The sequence below is a fragment of the Syngnathus acus genome, chromosome 22 (genome assembly GCF_901709675.1).
Source record: "Syngnathus acus chromosome 22, fSynAcu1.2, whole genome shotgun sequence".
NCBI lineage: Eukaryota > Metazoa > Chordata > Actinopteri > Syngnathiformes > Syngnathidae > Syngnathus > Syngnathus acus.
The window spans coordinates 5,375,161-5,389,076 of NC_051106.1; the positions used below are offsets into that span (position 1 = coordinate 5,375,161).

Genomic DNA, 13,916 nt, shown 5'->3' on the forward strand with positions numbered 1-13,916 from the left:
TGTTAGATTGTACATGAAAGAGGATTAGGCATACCTATGTTATGGTCACTTTCGAGACTCCCACCCCGGGATGTCCAAACACTCCTCGGATAAAAAGATCTTGCGGTTTGGAAACGTCACCGCAGGTATTTTACCCAAGCTCCCTTTGGAAGTTATTCAACTTCATATCTGTTTCAGACATCCCATTCTTCTCCTTTTGACTCGAAGGTAATCAAGGGGAACCAAGTCGCTCGGCTTGGCATCGCCACGCTTGCGATTTTCACAGCGAGATGTCCAAAGTTATGGCGCACAGCTGATCTTGTATATTGAAGCTGTTGGCACGTTCGAGACTCCCCAGGCGGAGCCACATGTTTGAAAGTTTCAAAGTTAACAGTGAAATGAAATGAACAGGTGTCTCAGGCAATGTTACTGTTTTTCATGGAACTATTATTATTAGCCTCCTCGATTTACAGTGACGTAAAAACAGGTTAGTCCGGCTGTTAGGATTTTAACTTTTCATTGAATACCAATCTTCTACATCACTGTAATGGACACCTGTATTTTGCAAGGAGTTCATACAGTCCTGTGCTTTGTGCTCAGGCACAGGCGCCCCCCCCCCAGGCGGAGGCCAGGCAAATACAGTATAGAGACAAAGATGCAACATTGTAAGGAAAAATTATTTCTTAGTCAAATGTGCCAGCTAAATTGCTAGCCTTCATAGAATAAAATCTATAAAATCCAGTCAACTTTGAAGGTTTTATTATTATGTTTAAAAAAAAAAAAAAAAAAAAAGCTAAATGTCAATTACGACTTGTTGAGTTGTAGACTGGGCCAGAGGAAAATCGCACCAATGCGAGTGGCTTTGAGAGCACTCAGTCAGTGGACTTCCTCCATTTCATATGGTGTTCCAATCAAAGTCCATTGACCTGACGGGCTCGCGAGAAATTATCCCAGCGGCTCTACATATGACTCAATCAGTATGGCGGATAGCTTTGTGATGAGCTATACGTCTCAGCCAAATCACCCCCTGGCGACCGCATCAACACGTGGACCGCCCGCCTTCCCTTGGAGCACAAGGTGAAGAGCGATCATGAAATCAGGAACCTGTTGTTTCTAGAGTGCCCTTTGGAATGATGACACACTCCATTGCTTGGTTCCTACTCTAACATTAGGTTGTTATATTTCTATGTTCAATGTTCAAAGTTTTACTTTTGGCAGAAACAAAAGAGACAGAAATTTGAATTTCTCTTCTGGTTTGGAAAGCAGACGATGATAAAATAAAATTGTAATGAAATGACAAAATACTGAGAATATTTGTGTGGTAAAATCCACAAACATTGATTATCTTATATAAAATACAATACAACTTTGCGTGTAGATTAGAACAAACTAAATTGAAGACTGGCAGCAAATTTAGCTACCAGAAATTATCTCGATTAAATTGTAATTCGAACTTGGTTCTCTGAACGTAAACAGTCGTAAAAACGACTTTTGTGTCACATCGTAAGTCCTCACCATGTACTATAAGTCATTTAAATAGATACTTTTAGTAGTCAATGGTGTATTCTAAAATGAAAAAAGATTGCGGCTCCTACTTCGACGTAGTGGCAGTTGAATGCCCATGCATTGCATAACGTCGACAATGAATGATTATTGGACGCCACCACATCAGGCGCAGCCTCATCTGCGACTGCGGGGCTGGAGCACACCAATCACGCATGAGAGACATGCCAGAGGACACCCGATACGTCGTGGAAGCCGATGTGGATGGATTTACTCGCGTAGAAGCCAAACAGGCCCGAAGCAGCCGCAGCTTTGAGCCCCCGAGTAGTCTGACATCTAAAGGCCCAACCTCTCCTCTTGTAATTGAAAGTGCACTCACCGGCAGAGCAGCGGCGATGTGTATACGTCTGTCTTGCTTGAGAGCGTCTCCCAGAGGGTGTCTACGGGGGCGTTTCATTTTAAAGTTGCTATCTGTCACATGAGCAAACTAATCAGGGAGACGGATGAAAGGTAGGGGGTGGGATGCGATGGGATCAGTTCTTCAGTGATGGCTTCCTCTGATGGCTGGGTGACCTCTCACCTTTGCTGTAGCATTCTGGATAAGGGCTAAGCCATGTGTGATGATGAAGCTGGAGTTCTCCCTCCCGGGCTTGTGATGACATGCATCACTTACCTACTTAGTATATGTAAATAGTCATGTAGAGATTCATGGAAATTTACAAACAACTGTTATCATATTCTTTGACTTCACTTTGTTCTTTAATAACCAATCATTGTTTTTGGCTAAATTTAGGTGTTCTGATGTTGACAGTTGATCATCATTAGGCTGTATAAAGTTCTGAATTTCATACTTGCTATTCTTGGCGAATCAATAGGAATCAAAAAGGCAAAGCACGACTCCGGTGATGAAAAGTGAGAATAGAAAAATGGGAGAAAAAAGTTCGGTATGCTTTCAACCTTGATTTTACTGACTTGAATGCAGGCAATTTCATTTGTATTCTTTTTATTCCTGTCCCACATTCTTCTCACAAAAACCATCACTTGAAAAAAGTTTCCCAATAAAATTATCGATTTAAGTTAATCCTTTGAACCCTTAAGGAAGTGAGTCCTAACATCGTAATTTACAAATTCAGTTTGTTTTTGATGATTTTTATTAAAATATTTTAACAATCTAAATGATTCTTATGTATGATCAAAAGTGTCGACACAAACCGCGATTCCCTCTCTCAATGAAAATAGACGTCAGCAACAGCAACAGTAGCAGACAACAACTATATTTACTTGTATCGTGTTGCGGCAAGTCCCGCTTGAAAACAAACTCTTTGTACATTTTGGATAAGGTGTCTGTGTCGAAGAACAAACAACAACAGCAACTGTCTGGGTCACCAAGTTCAGCAATTTGATCACAGCGGCATCCCTCCACCACCAGCGGCCGGATGAAGCTCTGCGGCAACTCACTAGTAAAAAAAAAAAAGAAATAGAAAGAAAAGTTAAAAGAAATCCACCACCCCGCAGAGCACAAAGCAAATTTCCACTGCCTTTCTTCTCAGTGCGGATGCAGTGTGAATTTAAAGCTCAGTGGGCTGTTTATGCCTTATTAATTGTTTCTCAGTGATTGTCAAAGTAAGCCCGAGCCGCCGTTAACTACCTCATAAAACATCCACATGCAACATCTGGGGACGTCAATCTACACAAAACTATGAAAAATACTTTCAGTCGATTCAAAAGGTTTGTTCTTTTGGCACAAGTACCCCGGCAGCTGCTCGGCTCCCCTCACTCGTGTCGGCACATGTCCGCCGTTAGGGACCTGTGCCAAAAAACACCATTGTGTTCAATTATATGACCCTAATTATGTCTGATACACTTGAATCAAATCTAATAATCAATCTTCAACGACATATGCCTAGCCAGGGAACGGTCAAGTGGGCGATAGCTCCGGAATACTCACGACTATCCTGAATTTAAAGAGTATATTAAGTTAGATTGCTGTAATCAAGTTGAGAATTACCATAAATGTAATTTGGATGTCATCTGAGGCTTACGCACGCAAAGCAGCAACAGCTGTTTGAGAACGTGCGAGGGGGCATAAAGCACGGAGGTGAAATTGAAATGTGATGTCATTGAAGGCTGGCCGGGCAGCACATTATTTACATGATGTAACCTTCCTCTGCCACCATGTGTCACTCGGGACTCCATCTGCTGCCAGCGCAGTTTGACGCCATACTCTCTTCGTGTGCGGGTAGGTGGGTGTCACTAATATGTGACCCGAGTGATGGACCAAAGCTGTCATCTGTTACCTGTGAAGAATAGGACAGCTTAACAAGTGATTATCTGATGCACAGGTTGGGGCTTACTGGAAAGACTCTGTTTTTTTCATTCCTTATAATAATTACGATCATCATTTCTGATGTTATGTACCAGTTGGTGGATTTTCTATTCGTCCACCAACAGAATGGAGTAGCAATTTTTTTTTTTTAGCAAGATCTGAATCGTTCAGACTCCATTCTAAAATCATCTTTAAATGGGTGACTGAATTGGCTTATTCCAGAAGGACACCTGCGCAACAGGCCTATCTTGAACTCTCTTCAAGCATGTTGGTATTAATCCAAGTGATTGAAACAGGAACGCTGCAAGTATTTCCTGTCTTTGTTTTATAAAAAATAGTCATTGATAGAAATAGCCATTCATTTTTCTCACTCATCGTTTCTGTCATTTTGTCAATTTACTCATAAATGGACTATGAAATCGGGACCTCTTTTAATTAAACAAAAAGCTCTTGAAGCCACGACTTATTTTGTTGTGTCAAGACAATTTTTGACATCTAACGGAAGAGCTTTTAATTAATCTGCGTAGAGGGATAACAATATATTTGGAATTAAATACAAGGCGGACTGAAGGCATTTTCCTTTACGTGCTCACGGCAAATTGGCCAATATGTTGGCTGAAAGTAGATTCATCTTTAGACCAGCTGGAAGCAGGTCAAAGTTGTGGCGCAAATGTGATTTTGGGGAATTCTGTTACGGTTCTGACAAATATTGTGCTCTGCAGATGTGTGGTGCATCAAGTTGGGTTCATTACCAAAATCCATTTCTAACATTTCCAAAATGTTAACTCCCACGATTTACTAGTGCAGTGTGAGTTAGAACTTAAAAATAAAAAAATACCTCCAAATTCATACGCTGTCACCTCAGCTATAAACACCGATCACCTCTTATCATATAGCTAAGACAACCTCGTTGCACTTGCTCGCATGTTTTGATGGTTGTCCATGTCACGGCTAGTTCACGTGTTGTTTTGATCCCTGCTGCCGGAGCCCGGTGAGCTCACGCAGACACAGCTGGCTAGGGTGGAGCTGCTATGAGGTGAGGTTGGTGAGTTCTGTAGAGGGGAGGGAGGGGGCGAGCGCAGGGAGTTGAAGGACATGGATCCTTGCCAACACATTTCATACATAGTGCATATCTTACAAGTGCAGCTGAGAATTAGAGATAGGGGACCCTCACCCTACTCTGCCCACCCCACCATCTGCCCGCCTGGGGCTGGGGGCTCTGTGGCTTAGCTTCCACATTAGCAGGCGTGACAGCTCTGCCCTCAATCAACCTCCCATGCACACACACATGCATACACACACACACACACACACACACACCTTCTCCTTTGCTTCTCATCTCCCCCTCACTATTTTAATGACAGGAGCTGGTTAGTGTGACTTTTTTTCCCCTTAGTGTAAATGAGAAGCCATTACCGTTCTTCCGAGGAATGACGTTGAATTCTTCTCCTGTCTAATCTGGTGCTCACTCTTGGAAAGGATTGTCGACATAAATGCTGCTAAATAAATGTGTAACAGAGTTTGTCGGAGTGAAGGCTGGATCTAATCTTCGGTAGATGTTCAAGGGGAAAAAAAAATAGACAGCTTCACCGGGACTGTTTTCCTTTCATCATTTATCTCCTCCATTTTTGTGCCCCCGTTTCTCCACAGATGTGAACCTCACATCCTGTTCAACGTCCAGCAAAATAAACAGTCAAGCTGGGAATACCCAGAATCCGTATACTTTGTACATAAAGACAGAACCTCATTCCTCTCAACCTGGTCCGAAGAATTAAAGCTTAAACAGGATACAAGAAAGGAAAAACATGTCTCCCATAAGTCAATGCTTTGGCTCCCCCATAGTGTCTGTCTTTGGGGTTTTGCAAATATTTAACTTATAAATGTCATTGTTAGACTTTTAGTGGAGCTTTTCAGATGTTTCGAGTTCAACTGTTAAGTTTGTTTCAACCAACAGTTTTCCACTAGTTGATGAGAAACAGTGGTGCATTGAAGTTTAAACTTCCCAATAGTTCAATACTATTTGGAGTTGAACCAAATTGAAATGTTTGTTAGTTTTCATAATTGTAAAATATTATTATAAGTAGTAGATGAGTTATTAATTTTTACATTACAGTTATAATGTTACTGTTATTTATTCTACTATGGTTCTATGGACTTGGGGTTGATCAGACTCAAAATAACAAATAGCTTTTAGCTTTTTTGTGAACAAAACACTTTGAGTCCATCTGTTTGTGGTATTTGCCAAAAACTCTCACTGAGTGAAAATATAAACCGCTACATTGTAGAGTTGCAAGTTAGATTCATAAAGTTACAATCAAGATGAAATCATACTTCAAACATACAGTTAATAAATATATTGTGGTAACAGACTCCGTATCTAATTATACCGAATATAATCGACCTAAATTGGAAATGTTTTGAAAAAAAAACAAATTGAGCTTGGACCATTGTGGCAGAACCGATAATGGTTAGAGGTAATCTGAATTCTAAACACAAGAACATATTTTAAAGTTATAGATTGTGAATTCTTTGAAAAGTATTACATTTAATTTTAGAATAATTGTGCCCTCTTCCAAAAGAACTCCATGTATTATCATTGTCGCTAAGATTCAGAGATGATGATGAACTTCCATCCTCACCGCCTCCTCCATCACCATCTGGTAGTCTCAAGCCTCTGCCAAGGACAAGGGCAGACTGCAGTGTATCATTCACGCCACAGAGAAGGTGATTGACTGCAATCTGCCATCTTTACAGGACTCCCGAGTCATGCTGGGTATATTGTGACCCTTCCAAACTTCAACTTGCAAATCCCCAAGTCCATCAAGCCCAGAAACTCAGCATTTACCAGCTTGTGCCTTTCATAAAAAAATAGCGAAACGGAATATTGCCGCAACATAAAATTCCGCATTCAGATAATCTTATGCATGAGGACATGAGCGCTAGCGTCAAGTACGATCTTGAAATTACGTTCAACACAAGTGTACGTTGTAAATGATTGCCAGGTGTTAAACTTCGCACCGCCGTTCCGGTTTTCCACTATTTCTTTTCACGCAGACGCCTTCCTGCCTCTGTTAGGTTTCAAGAAATCAGGAAATAGCCAAGTCACCTTCGCACCCTCGGTGCCTTTCACACAGAAGAGTAATACAGAGGAAAATCTTTTTTTCCAGGCTGTGTGAAATTTGACTGTTTCACCAGCATACATTTCTCAAATTATCTTCACTTACAAATTCAGAAAGCTTCTTTGTATACGAACAACAGGACCAGATTCTTTTGCGGTGTGTAATCACCGTTTGATTCCTGTTTCCAACCATGAGTCAAGACTGCTTTTGACTTGTGTGCGTTTGAGTGAAACTGTAACGGCGGCAGACCGCTGTTCGCTTCCTTCCCAAGTGCTGGTGAAGAAGCCGTAATAGGAGACTGCTGTTCTTTCCTGTTTCCAACCGCGAGCCAAGACCGTGCTTTAAAAAGCACGATTGTCCGCTAACCTGATGAGAAAGGCTTAGTGAAGAACCTTCAAGACACATTACGGCAACTGATATACTCAACGGTTTGTGTCTGTTTGCCACAATTTGCGGAATATCTTTTTTTTGTGTGTATTTTTATTTTCCTGTCAAATCACTTTAACAAATAGAAAGCCTTTATTAGGGGAAAATCTGTAGAAGAATACCCAACAGTCAACTTCTCAGCTGGTTTTCTGAAGAATTTGGGAGGATGTCAAAGAAAAATGCTCTGTAATTAGTTGGAAATAACACAAGCCTTTGAATTTAGTTGAAATCACTTGTTATTGAAATTATGGCAAATGTTTTTATGACATTGTCAATGTAGACAGTCATCATGAATGAGAGTCAATGAGTGAGAGTCCCAATTTATTTTTTACTGTTTCTTGCTGGCATCGGAATGATCTTTTTAAAAAAGCTGTTTGACCGCTTTGCTGCTTTTGTTCACACAACAACGAGCACAAAATGGAAATGTTTGAAAACACAGCCAACTAACATAATGGACCACAAATTATGCATTCAAGTTTTTATCTTAAGGTGTGTATTGCAAGGTGATACATATAATTAAACGTTTTAATCAAGGAGAGCGCTATATTGAGTTTGATCTCTGGATGGGTTATTGGAAGAGGGAGGGGTGGTGGGGGCAGTGTTAGAACATAGCACCATGATTATCCTTGCTTCAGTAGAGCTGTCACTCATCCTACAAAATCTCCTCTCGCTCCAGCCGTCATCAAGAAAGAACAATGAGTTGAAGTCACCCCAGATTTATAATTAGTCTCATGTCGACTCCTATTGACCACTCTGTGATTAAACTATTACCTAAGTGTGATTGAGCGATTGAGTTATAATCTTGAATAAGCCGGAACCGGTTATGGATTCTAATGATGAGCTCATCATTAGTGGCTGATGTGACGGGTTGGTTTTATTTTGGTTTCGGCCTTCACCAAAAACATGATCTCTAAAATTAAACCAAGGGAATGAAGATGCATGACAAACTGTATGCTCATGTATGCAAATGCTTTCAAGCGTGCGCCTGCATTCTCTTGACAAGTGCAGCTTCTGGCATGATACAAAGCACAGACACTTCCTTTCACACATGCACTTGCAAACGAATGCATCTGCCCACCTGCCCACCCAGCACTCGTCCACCTCACACATAAACAGCCTGGCATCTGTCACATGGGGTAGTGGGAGTGCGCTTGGAGGGGAGTCTCTCGCTCACACCCGCAAAAAACATCCGGACACACCGACACCATCTTGCTGTCTGCACCCGGAGTCCCCTTTTGACCTTTTGACAGGTACACGAAGCATCTCAAAGTGAGAAGGGGAGGCCAAGTCAGAAATGCACCTTAACCATAGGGAGCTGTCCAACTCTTCGGGGCTCCGTGGGGATGGCGTTGCCTCTCCCAGGAAGCCATAACTCTCCTCTCAGGAACTGAGGTGTGTCTGGAGCTTTATCTACATCTGCCTGCAAGAAACGCAAAAGGACAAGGGGTCAGACAAGAACAGGACCACTTTATATCATGTTTTATGTATGATGTTTGGCATGTGTTTGAACACTCGCATGTGTCTCAAAGTGATGCAAAAAGGGGAGGAAATATAGGGAGGATTTCAGAGGACCTGCACTTCCTTTGTAAGCAAAGACTGTGTGGATATTTAAGTACGTTGCCAAACACATATCGACTGATCAGAGCCGTGCCAAGAAATGTTAGGTTATTCGCTTTTTATAATTATTTTAGTTATATTTACACAATGATGATCTAATTTTTATTGAGTGTATATATATATATATATATATATATATATATATATATATATATATATATATATATATATATATATATATACTATATATATAAAATTAGAATTAGAATTAATTGAGTAATTATAATAATTGAAAAAACTACCATTGAAAGACTTTGCATACATAAATGCTCCCCTGATTTAAATCATTATCATTAAATATGTCATTAACGGTTATATAACCATAACATGGCAGCATTTTTCAACATCGTATAACATGGATGTCCTTCAGATGTTTCCCTATCCTATTCCCAATGGTTTCTCAAACTCACCGCTCAGCCTTCGGCATGTCGAGCGACCCTTGAAATAGCACGCCGAAGGAATATAAACGATCAGCGCACACAAAGTCGAGTTAAAAGCTTTTGGCGGTGATCTTCTGAACTTTTGAAACACTCCCAGGCATATAATTAAAAGGTAGTTTCTAATTTCTTGGAGAGTAATTTAGCACCTCGGCTTCATTGTTAAATCGCGGCTGGCGGCATGTAGCCTGGGGAGATGGATAGAATGGATCAGAAAGGGTTGGACAGTCACTGGGTGATTTTGACAATGGTACAGGGGCTATCATCCATCACTCAAGCGTTCGTATGAAAAGTTTGACAGGTAGAGGTCAAAGCAATGTGGCAGGAGCCAACGGAGATGGATGCCTTTAATTTGGGTAATGAAGAGTTAACCATCTTGGGAGAAGAAGAGGAGCGTTAAATAGGGAGAGCCATCCGCCATTAGAAGAAAGTCTTATTTAATTCCTCAGAGCCTAATGAAAGACATGGGAACACAATCCTTGATTGACAACAAGGCCTTCGCTGTAATTCCCCGCAGACAGTTCACTTAAGTTCCCTCCCTTGTTAATCTCAAAAATAATGAATTGCAAAACTAAGGTTAAACGTGGCAACGTGAATTCATTACCGCTAATATATGAGACCATAAGATGATTTACAGTACGGTACCCCTCTTTTTTTTCATTAACGGCGAACGGATTTGATTGAGTCGAGATTTTGCTCGGGCGTTCATTCTCGCCATCAATCTCACCAGCTTGGTCATTGTCCTCCTTTTTATCTGACCTCTCGCTTCCAGAATGGAGCAAAGAATGAAAATATGTAGGTGCAGGCAAGCATTATTATTCCGATTTTTAACGTTTGAACCCGTCTTTATCACAGTCATTTAAATTATATTCATCCTGAGCTGTCATTCAACTTCATCCCTGACCCTCATCTTATTGTGGCTTGGCTTAATGGCTGCGCCTTTAATGCTTTGACCTCTCTGCCCGCACATACCTGCAAAGATTCCCTGCAAATTTGTTCCTTTGAGAATTTGGTTGAGTATTAAATAACGGAAAACCAGTGTCACTACGGCAACAGGAGACTTCTTGTAACATAATCCACAAACCTGACAGACATTTGAACTTGACTGTGTTTTCCTTTCTGAGATTTAATAACAATTCATCAAAATAAACTGGAATAAAATATATTTGGCCATTTTACAACTGTGCCTGCTCTACCTCATTTATGCCCAGAGGATGTTCATGTTAGACACTGTCATGCAATACAATTATCCCTTTCATGTCTTTTTCTGTCTTTATGCATCTGCTCATAAACGAATACACGAGACTGTCGGAGTCTCAAGGCTGAGGCAGAAACTCTGAATGACAAGGAGGTTATGGGATCCTAATGACTTGGTTTTAAAGCTAAAGCATCTGCTAATTGGGGTGATGTGTCCATCCTATGCCCCCACTCCCCCCCTCCTCCACTCTAAAACGTGTCTTGCTTGCTTGCAGGGATTAGCTATGATTAAGGTACTGGTCTTCCGGGTGCTTTGAGCAAAACAGTCAGATTATTCCACTATTGGAAAGACAATGACAGTCAAAGATCACTGGGGTCATCATGGTATAGCCGGGAGTTAGTTTGAAGCCGATTATAATTGTCTTGTATGCTTCTGAAAGTTTTCTACATCTATAAATATATAAATTAAAAAGTATACTGCAGACAAGAGCCGCATGTAATATTTATGCAGTCATCTTGTTAGCTAAAAGTAGTTCAAAAAAATATTGCCTCAGGATGTTTTTCACAATTTCTTGTTAAAAGAAAGACGAGGCGCTTCATATAGAAAACACAATTAGGGTGAGTAGAATCATTATGTTGGTGCTAGCAAAAAATTTAGTCCACTATCATAGACTGTAATGACTCCTAATGACGTGTTGCTTCCATCCGAGGTTTATGTGAAATCTAATATTGTATCACCGATGCATGTTTCGATAGGAGGAACGAGTCGCAACACAAACTGATCAAAAGTGCTGAGCCTTGTTCCTTTTTCCTTGTTAGGCCTTGTCGGTTTCACAAGAGCTTCTCATGTATTTTCATTTGCCAACAACGCTGAGTTTGAAGGGTGGCGGAGAAAAAAAGAAAAGTGCACCTTGTTGAAGTGAATCGTCATGTATGCGTGACAGACACTTGTAATGAGATTAGTATCGCTGCACAAATGTTGGAAATAAAAGACGAGATAATCCGCCCGGCGCTTACTTGGCTGTGTTTATCTTTTCTGTTTGTTTTTCTTCACTTTTTTTATTTAAAAAAAACTTATTTTAATTGACAGAACTGTCTCGCTTCTAAAAAAATGTTTTCATACATTCAAACCTACCTTGCTCATAGAAAGACAAAAAAAAAATATTGATCTTTGACATGCAAACATCAAAGCCGTCTGAAGGAAGCACGAAACTCTGCGACACCCACGTCAGGAAGTGTGATTGCGATGACACATTACCTTCCATTATTGATCCCTAGTTGTTAAATGCTCTGCCATGCACACATCTTAGCCTCACACTATCCCCCAGTCTCCTCCACTGACCTTTACTGCTAGCTCACAGATAGCGTTAGGCTCGTTCAGAGGATATGGAGGATTTAGCAACAACAAAAAAAGGGCACATTTAGGAAAGTCTTGCTTGAAGCCTGTCGAATATTTCAAGAGTAGACGTGAAGGAAAGGGCAAGAGAGTCAGTTCATAGAAAGAGAAAATAGTGTGCATTTGTAATTTTGTAGCTATAAATAAGACAAATGGGATGGATGGACTTCTTTTAGCTATTTTACTAAATTTCCTTGAACGGCTACAGGAAAGTATTTTTTTTTTAAATGCTCTGAACTATTCAACTCCTTCGTTCCTTAACATCAAGGAATACATTTATTGCCTTGGCATGAAAGCAGATAATTTTCAGTAAATAATCGGTGATAGTCGCCACCGCCCCCTCCCTCCAGAAAATGGATACAAATTTGCAAATGGGTAAATTTGGGAATGCAAGGGTTGAATGTTGTGCTTCTTTAGACAACAAACTTAGCCAGGCATTCTTGTAAAATGGTGTGTGACCACCTCATCGACTGCTGGTGACTGTTTTCATTCTGACCCACATGAGTATGATGATGTTTACAAACTTGCTCCGTGTTTACGTGCCGCGCTGCTGGAATGATTGTCCTTTACATCTTTCCCGACTCTCTATTCCTCAACGGGATGGAGCCTTTGAGGTTGAGACTAATTCCTCCTTGGTTTTAGGTGGTTATTTGTCACCATGTGGTTTGAGGAATTGATTTTCCTCCTCACACTACGTTGATGAAACCCCTCCAGGGGAGTCCTCTGGGAATTCATCTCACGCTGATAACTTTGAGCTATCTTATCTGGTCACTGTTCAAACATGACTGAATGCTCAGATTCGCTTCAAGTGTTTGTCTCTTTGTGAGTCGGTTTCGTCTTGTTTTTGTTTTGGAGGGTAAAGCCTGATAAATGCTCCAGATTTGCACGACTGTGTTACAACTTGAAGAAATGTCTTTGACTATTGTTTTGCAAGTTTTATCGTTGCTTCGAGGTTTCTCATTTTAATTAAAAATATATTGAGCATAATCGGGATGAGTGGATTCCAAAACAATACTTTAGTTCAGGATGTATATCATAAATGGTGTATCAAGAATACTATTGCATGGTCATATTTAGCAAATGAGAGGTCTTGATCTTACATTTACCTTCCTTAAACCTGCAGGTTGTGTCCGGTATGTTTAATTGAGTATCAGGTATCTAACCTTCTGTCGTTTTCATGGAAGATTAAAAAAAAAGGTTAACAGGAATCCAATTTGCACAACCATAAACAGAACTCTCCTCCCTCCCATTTTGCAAACACGTTAAAAGTTCACCTTAACCTTAAAAACAATCCCTGATTTGAATTTAGGCTCACCCCAGCAGCTCATAATGAAGAGGTCCACAGGGCATGGATTCTCAATTTGTCATGCTGCTTTGAACTGTCACTATTCTTAGGATGGTGCAAAGATCATAAACCAGTAAAACTTCAGAGCACAGGATGCGGCTGAGGGTGACTAAGCACAGCCGAGGCCCCCCCACCGCTTCTCCTCGCTAGTCACCGCACACACCGACCGGCCTGCAGTCAACACTATCTTATCTCGGGAAAGGGGCAAGTCTGAGCTAGCCAGCAGGAAAGCAAACGCACGTGGCCCTGTGTTTCTTGTTAGAGCTTAGTTGTGAAATATGGTAAACAAATCCATTGCAAATCATTTTTTACTTTGAATTCATATTAATAAGGACATCCAGTAGAGAGAACGCAGGATTCCACGAAATATCTATCTGGCAAAAACAATTTAAGTTGAGTGAATGTGTCTGTATTTTTTTTATTATATATATTTTATATTATATATATATTTTTTTTTTCTTCCGTTTAAATCACATATAAGCTCAGCAACTATTCGCTGCAATTTGTGCGATTACACTTTGAATGAGCGATCCTTCATTAACATGTAAATTATCTTCTTGTAGACTGACAC

The 13,916-nt window shown here is 40.5% G+C and overlaps 1 long non-coding RNA gene across 1 annotated transcript; it reads right to left on the bottom strand.

Moving 5' to 3' along the window:
* Positions 1 to 2,280: 2,280 nt before the first annotated feature.
* Positions 2,281 to 4,730, bottom strand: LOC119116254. The gene is made up of 3 exons (XR_005096255.1): positions 4,647 to 4,730; positions 3,634 to 3,779; positions 2,281 to 2,939 (listed from the first exon to the last, which is right to left on the bottom strand). It is a non-coding gene; the product is annotated as an uncharacterized LOC119116254 (long non-coding RNA).
* Between the last annotated feature and the right edge of the window lie 9,186 nt (positions 4,731 to 13,916).